We start from the raw sequence: 9364 nt of genomic DNA on the forward strand, positions 1-9364 counted from the left end.
TTTGTATCAAATTGTTCATCACGTGTATATACATTTATGACCGGACAATTGGGACTTTGTAATGAAATACGTTTTTAAAGAACATTTCAGTAATTCAAATGTTTTAATGCATCTTTAGGTTTTGCATTTATTTTCTAGACTTTGTCGTAAATTTAGGCATAAGTGTTTTACACGGATTATGTGTTATAATCTTGGACAAAGGTCTTAAATGCATTTACTCTATTTATTTCATTATTCATTCTCTGTGACAGTTTGGACTATAATTTACAAATACGTGTCGGACACTAATTACTCTTTTAATCTATTGTTATTTCTAATTTGTCATCTGTTAATCTTCTTAATCCTTTAATTGCTTGTACTTATATATATTGTTATTGTTTGTATGTTACATTACATTAAGTTTGGAGTTTGTTGTTCGGTCTTGCCGGACTGCTAAAATAAAAGTTTAAGGAGCGAATCTTCCTTCTTGATTTACATTTAGTCGAATAGCCATTTCACCCGGCTATACATTTATGGTTGGCATGTCATTCAATTGACACCAATTATACTCTTTATTTTATAAAGAAGTACCACAACTGATTAAGATTAATTACATTTTATGATAGTTCTGTCATTTTAAAAATTTGATTAAGATACGATCAGACTGTACAGTTCATTAATCAGACAAAAGTATACAAACTATATCATTGAGATGGCAGCCATCTCTGTGGGCTCGGCTGTGAATAATATGTGGTAACAAAATGTATCTTTATCATTGAACATGGGGTTGTCAACTGAAACCAAGTTTTTAACCTTGACCTTTGACCGAGAAAGTTGTACATAAATTATGACACTACCTCTGGTGTTGGTTTATATACATGTCACATATAACCTTTGAAATCATATTAACAGTTCTCAAGATATAGATCGGACAAGATCTTTACCATAGGACATTGGGTTGTCAACTAAATTCAAAGTTTTTGACCTTGACCTTTGACCTAGGAAGTTAAACATACATTATGACACTACATCTTGTGTTGTTTAATACAATTCAAGTATAAACTTTGAAATCATAACAGTTCTCAAGATATAGAGCGGATACGATCTTTACCATAGAACATGGGGTTGTCAACTAAAATCAAAGTTTTTGACCTTGACCTTTGACCTAGGAAGTTGTACATGCATTATGAAACACCCTCTGGTGTTCGTTGATATCGATGCGAAATATAAACTTTGAAATCATAACGGTTTTCTAGATATAGAGCGGACACATGTTGATACGGACGGACAAACTGAAAGACGGAAGGTACATAACTTATTTTTTTGCATTATTTGAGCATGTGCAGATGTAGTATCCAGCTGGTATTCACTTACATGTCAGTTGACAAAACGGTAATGTGAATATTTCTTTTTGCGTGACAGTTCATTTTGGGTTCCTCTTCGCAAACAGCGTTAATTGATCATGTTTTACACTCTGTTAATTTCTTTGAACAATCGGAGATAACTATTAGTTTCGTGCAATAGTTGCCGTGTGTTGATGTGGTGCATAAGTGTTCCGCTTTTCACGTTTAGACCGTTGGTTTTCCCCACGGGGGGGGGGGGTTAACTTCGATCTTTTTTTAGTAGGGGTGTGCCATTTTTGCCCCAAAAAACGTACCCATTTTGATATAACATTCACTGAAATTCAGTACCTATAGTTATATAAATATTTAAGAAAGAATGACCTATACTTATATACAACTAGAACACACCCGTGATCTCACGTGTCCGTGACTGAAATAAAGTATATAACTATGCGCAAGCCTTATTTTGGTATTAGTATTGTCATCTGATAAAGTCATGCCGATTATAAGATACACAGTTTTCTCTGCTTTCAAATCTTTCTGTTTGAACCCGTCGAACTGGAACTTATCAATTATTGGTAATATTTATTATTTGGAAAACAATAAGTCCTGGAATGGAGTTAACAGCATTGTCCTATATAAGTTATAAATAAAGTTGAATTCTTTGATTCGCTGTTTGAAGTCATGCCCACTAAAAAATTGAAAACTGTACCTATACTACACCTTATTTTTAGTCCAGATTTTTAGTATTCGTATTGTTATCTTAGAAAGTCTTACTGATTAAAATACTACAATAGGTAACAATTTGACAATTTAGTAGTGTCAACCCTGTGATTATGACCCGTGTATATAGCGGCATATTAATCCTGAATACACCGTTTGCTGGTGCGCCTGTCAGATGCGGAACGTACAGATAAGGTAATACGTAACAGGTGAATATACTATTGGTATCGGTATCGGACTCGACCCGGAACTTCTTAATTATTGGCAATAATAATTACATGGAAAACAAAAGGGCCTGGAGTGGTGTAATTTTTAATCTACACCTCTGTACTATATTCGTTATATATAAAGTTGAATTCTGTGATTCGTCGTTTTTACGTGATGACGGCTGAAAAATTGGACCTCGTAATTTTAGTATTATAGATATTTGAAATATGTCCCATGCTTATATAAGCACTAACTCCTCATCACTCATAAATTAAATGACGCCAAAACGTTATTGAAGATCAAATCAGGAGACAAATTTTCGGGGTTCATTTGGGAACTTATTTGAAAGGTGAACTTTCAAATGAATTGATTTAATTCAAAATAAAATTACTAATGTAAGGTTCTCAATAGCATATTTATATATGATATGTAGATCCTACCTCTAATCAATATACAGTTATCAAAAAAAAATGCATTTTAATATAAGATGTCATTAAAAAGGAGGGTCATTTTTATATAAAATCTCGCAAAATTATAACCCATATTTTTGGCACATCCCCGTATACCCAATAATAGGAAGCCCCCCCCCCCCCCCCCCCCCCCCCCCCCGTGGTTTTCCCGTTTGAATGGTATTGCACTAGTAGTTATCATTTATAGCTTGCTGTTCGGTGTAAGCCAAGACTCCGTGTTGAAGATCGGACTTTGACCTATAACGGGTTTCTTTTATAAAATGTGATTTTGATGGAGAGTTTTCATTATTCTTCTTTTTTTTTTGAGTGTGGTATAGATGATAATGATATTTTGAGATTTAAACTGATGGTTAGTTTGTGATTTTTTTAAACAAATAGGTGATAATATAGGAAGATGTGGTGTGAGTGCCAATGAGACAACTCTCCATCCAAATAACAATTTAAAAATTAAACCATTATAGGTTAAAGTACGGCCTTCAACACGGAGCCTTGGCTCACACCGAACAACAAGCTATAAAGGGCCCCAAAATTACTAGTGTAAAACCATTCAAACGGGAAAACCAACGGTCTAATCTATATAAACAAAACGAGAAACACGTATATATTACATAAACAAACGACAACTACTGTACATCAGATTCCTGACTTAGGACAGGTGCAAACATTTGCAGCGGGATTAAACGTTTTAATGGGCCCAAACCTTCTCCCTTTTTCTGAAACAATAGCATAACATCACAACATATAAAAACATACGATAAAATATCAATTAGCAGACTTAACTCAATCAAAAAACGTATGATTACACAAAGAACGAATAAATTTGATCTGCGATATCTGAATACAAATGCACAGTTAATTAAATATTAGAGACAAACAGTCATGACCAAAAGGCTATCAAATAAATTCAAACACACTGAGAAATATTTAACCAATCAATGTTCACTTTAGAAAAAAACCGTTTTTTTATAATCTTGAAGTTTATACAAATGTTGTAAGAATAAGTGAAAAATTGAAGATATTACAAATAATCAAAGCTGGTATACAGCCAAGATCCATATAAATAAAAAATGACAAAAAAGCATTATAAACAGTATCAACAGGTCGAATTAACAAGTAATTAATAAGTACAGTTAACAGTGAGAAATTATATTATTCATTACCTTAAGTTTAAGAATTAATAAGTCTTTAAGAAGGCTCTATTGATAGGGGTATACTACATGTAAGAGCATCGGTTAGGTCTTTCAGTTTGCATTTTATGAGCATGTATAAGTATAAGGAATTCGGAGAAATAGACGTTTGCTGACATGAGCAAGTTTTCAGTAAATCTGCATTGTGGATACATGTATCCTATTGATGAGGAAAGAGACACAAGTGAGATTAAAGGACACAATGACAGTTGATGAATCTATCAAGTTTTAGATTTTCATATATGACTGTATATAAAGTTTGAATACTTTTAAATAAGTTTGGTGGCGATCTGTATAAGTGTATAAAGAAGAAGTTTTTAATCCAAATGTGAACAGTCAACAAATACAATAAGGGATTCTACATTTCAGAAGGATTTCTCAACTGAAGTGGTTCATCTTGTAAAGGTCGAATATACAGAATAGCGGGTAACCAGGTTCTCTTATTGGCACTCATACCACATCTTTGTTACCACATCTTTGTATATCTACAAAATTAAAAACCACGTTCAAACCTATGCTTGCGTGGGTAAAGGATCTGAATACAGCACATACAACATTTCCAAAAGACCAAAACAGTGAAAAGGTATATTTTAACAAAATGGACATAAATCAAAAGTTCAGAAAAAGCTATCGTTAAAGATTGTTTCCCCTTGTGCATGCTCCGATTTCATGTGACCTCTTAACTGAATTTACAACTTCTTCCAGAGATTTGAATGATCCAAAAGCAGACTATTTTCACCAATTTGTATTATGGAGTCTGTACTTCATAAATTGATGGTAAATTGTTGAAATCAAGAAGCTTCTGACCTTCCCCCTGGACCCTTTATCAGGGCAACTTGAAATACGCCTCCTGTTCATAAAATCCTGGTCTAGGACTATTGAAATGTAAAGTAACGCCTTATACCCTAGAATTTGGAATTTCTCGTTATTGGTCTACTGCTGTTAAGATTCATCCAAGACAATTAATGAAGATAATTCGGCGTAAAAAATATCAAACCATGACACTTTAAGTATAAAATATACTTGTTCCAAATCAAGAACCGTTACATTCAGTGCCGCATGATTTCACAATTATTTTATGTTTATTAGCCAAAAAAGGTCCAAAAGTATTTTCGACTCGTTTTGCTCGACAAAGATTGTATCATCTACGCACCCTCTTTCTAATATCATGGAAACGCCCCTGAGGTTTCTTGTGTTTTCTATCAATTGACATTATAGAGCCCCCCCCATTATACAAGCATAAGATGCAACGAAACTCACCTATGCAGAACAACGCAACAAGAGATACCCATCACTCATTCTGATTCAAGGCAATTGAAAAAAAGAAACCAAGAAAAAAACCCGATTAAAATCAATTTTCCAAACTTTCATTTGTTCACTTAATTTACAACTTATCTATAGAATCGATGCCAATGTCCATCTAAAAGTTTGTAGGTCGTATATGGTTTTTTGTTGTTGTTGTTGAGTTATTATCTTATTGACATTTATCCTACTTTTTTTTTTTAAATAAGAACAATCGAACAGACTATATAGAATTGCATGAACGATGTACGAATGGCTATATCAAATATTTAAAAAAAACACAAAAAAAAACAAGCATAGCCTCATCATCTGTTGCTACTTTATGCTTGAAAGATATTTAAAATCTTTTATATTGAATACATATAGGAAGATGTGGTGTGAAAGCCAATGAGACAACTCTCTATCCAAATAACAATTTAAAATTTTAAAAAGTAAACCATTATTATAGGTCAATGTACGGCCTTCAACACGGAGCCTTGGCTCACACAGAACAACAAGCTATAAAGGGCCCCAAAATTACTTCAAAAAAATCTCATAATTTTTATTTTATTTATATTAGAACTTTGTATAGTTGGTTTAAAATGACTTTTAAGACAATTAACGACAACTTTACGGTTGAGTGATTTTTGGAACAAATGCAAAGTAAGGGTTATTATGATCGGACATAATATAAACCGAGTTAACCGCTTTTCAACATACGCATCATTTTCACAATTTTGTCATTTAAATCTTGGCGAATGTCATGAATTATCACGCCTTTATTGTTAGGAAACTGCAATAAACATCTGAGTAAATGCCAGGACTTTCTGACAATCAGCGCCATGCAGTTTTGGGCATGATCCAATGACGCCTTTCAAAGCATACAATTACGAGAAGACTGAAGTTTTAGCCTCTACAATAACCCAAAACATTCACAAATTCAACCAAAATGGATCATTTAATGATAATCCACATCCCAGGGTACAAAAAGCAAGAAACGCCCAGCCAGACCGATACATTTGGTCTTAAACATATTCGATTTTGACTCTGATGGCTGTACAAAGATCACGAGAGTTCAGTGGTGGTCACGGTATATCCTTTGGAGCAATTTAAGTAAAGCAGCATTTGCGCAGAATTTGTTAAAGAGCACCAAAGTCTTTTCCTAGTGACATATAAACGGCCGTCAGGTGTAAATATCGAATGTTGTCGACCAAAAATCATTCATTATGTACCAAAAAACCGTCAGTGGTGGGTACATAGACATTTGGAACTCATCTTGGCCAAATTTCATGTGTTTCGCCCGATTTTGGTCCGATCGAGCAAATGTTGCATCAAATTGGACATGGTTTAGACGATGAAAACCACCAACAATATTATAAAGTCAGCTTGATTTTGATTTGCGGGACAAGTGGAATAACATTCCTAGAGATCACATTAAACGTCCGGGATGATCAATTCCACGGCGCTGCCGAGATTGCGCTGCACAACGAGGTTGTAACATGTTTTGTAAGGACTGTGAGTTGTTGATTCGACATTGGATGTTTCGTTTACTTATAGCGTCTGAAAGATGACAATGAACCATTTTTGTTTCATATCGATCTATTGTTAGAATTGTTAATTTTCAAGAACAATTTATTTTGAAAGATTATCATTTCTAATATAAATTTTATTTTTGAAAAACCAAGTGTTGCGTTTTCATTGGCACTCAGTATATATGAATCTGTTTTCTCTCTCCATTGTTGAAGCATTTGATGAAAAGATCATAACATGTAATTTTTCATATTGCATATATATTATCAGCCCTCTGTCAATATGGCTCTTGGGCTGATATTGAACCAAGGGCTGATAATACATGAGATATGAAAAATACCATGTAATAATAGTATCCAAATTAAAGGCAATGTTAATAGAAAAAAAAACCTTAAAAAAGGCTTGAGTAAGGTAAGGGATATTTTATCTGAATTTTGTGCTTACAATTTATCATATTGTGTTTTCTAAAAGCGTTTATTTGGGAAAAAAGAACTATTATTCAAGTTTTTAAACATTATACACATATTTCAGATAAACAAACGTTTGAAATTGAGGAGCTGGTTGACTACAGACAAATTGAGGATACAGAAGAGTTTAGTGGAAATGGTTCCCTGAAGACAAGAAAACATGTGAACCACTGAATGAGATGCTTTCAATATCTGTTAACCAATTCTGGCATTTTTTTTTACTTAAGGTGGTACAAAACACCTTGACTGAAATTAATTTGGCTCGTTTAAATTTCATTAAATTTTGACAAAATATTTAATTTTACCCTTTGACATATATATATATATAAAAATTTCAAAAAAAAATTGAACAACACACTCTCTCAGAAAACTACTGTGCATATACATCTGTTTGGCAAACACCATTTTTGATCATTAAGAAGTTTAATATTATCTTAACAATAGAATGTTATATAAAAAACAATTGTTTAAAAAAGGTGGTACAGGGAGATAACTCTTTGAAAATCAGCTGAACATTTTATTAACATTGTTTTATAATTGTGGACAAATGATAAACTTTTGTTTGCCCTTATCTGGTTTGTCATCCTAAAAATATTGTAAAAATATTATTCTTATTAATTTTCTTTCATATAAATATTTAGTGAAAGTAACTTGCAGTTCAAATTACAAAATTAACACTTTAAATATTAAAACTTATCTTTCTTTATTTCTCTTTTTTTGCAATGAGGAATTTTCTGCATTCCTCTTTATAGTGTTAAAAGTAGTGACCTAAGGATTTAACATGGCATTCCATTGAACGTCTTCAGCTTCATGTATATTTATTTAAATAACTTATTGTGTAGATATTTCATGTATTTACTAGTGTTTGAACACAAATATGTATTGTTTGAAAATGAAAATAAAGAAATTAATACATCAATGATAATGAAGTTGCTACTTTTTAAATGGAAATAAATATAAAAAAACTAATTTATTCTCGATTTTTTCTACTTAAAAGAGAAAGTTAAGACAGTGAATTCATTTGCCCTTTTACACAAGATCATTACACTTTCACAATCCAACGTAACTGTAACTGTAAGTTTATCAGTGGCTGATCCAGAACTTTTCCTAGGGGGAGCTCGCTGACTGACCTAAGGGGAAGGGGGGGGGGCTTCAGTCATGCTTCAATGATTCCCTATATAATCAACCAAATTTTCCCCACAAAAGCGGGGGCCCGGCCCACACACACACCCTGGATACGCCTATGTTTATAAACCCACTCATATATGCAATATGAATGCAACACCAGTTTTCCAAGCAACCATCGACATAACATTCGCTAGATTTTTTTAGTCTCAATGAAAACAAACTCACATATTTCTTGTTAATTACAGTGATTGTTCATTGTTGTCAGGCGTGGATTAAGGGCGGTTTAAGCTTGAAACTTTAATTTCTCGTTAATTTTACCACACAATAGTTCAAGCTATCTACATTTCACCTTTAGAAGAATATTTCAATTATTCGTCACCTCAAAAAAATTTCGCCTCACTCTGCTACAAGCAAAAAAAATTTAAAAAATTGCACCCCCTTCCTGGAAATCCTGGATCTGCCCCTGCACTCAGTATGTTATCAGGGATTTAGATAATCACTTGTACAAATTTCGATACATAAGACATTAGACATAAAGTTTTATCATAGACTTTATTTAAAGTCGGTATTAGCAATACAATTACAATCAAAGTACTGAAGTACTGAACATCAGAGGACCTCAAGTTATGTTGAATTATTGATAAATGACAGGTGTTTATATTATACCTGCCAGACAGATATGTTCACCTTACAATATATTACAAATAATATAATTTGCTATCATATCTGAGATACTGACTTGAACTAGGAAACTTAACTATGTGAATTATCAATGATTACATGGTCAAATGAGAACTGTTAGATTGGCATTATGACCATGTAGGTGCACACATACAGAAATTGTTTGCATATAACTTATAATAGGGAATCAACATAGCAAACAATTCTTCGAGCAGCTATGTAGTCACTCTTTGAACTATGAAAAAGAGGTTTAAGACAATCATATTAAAACAGATAAATTGTAATATTGGGGCTAAAGATACCAGACGAACAACAATCTCATAAATCGAAAATAAACTTACAATTCCATGACTATAACTGAAAAAGAC

This window comes from Mytilus trossulus, chromosome 10, assembly GCF_036588685.1.
Source record: "Mytilus trossulus isolate FHL-02 chromosome 10, PNRI_Mtr1.1.1.hap1, whole genome shotgun sequence".
Lineage (NCBI taxonomy): Eukaryota > Metazoa > Mollusca > Bivalvia > Mytilida > Mytilidae > Mytilus > Mytilus trossulus.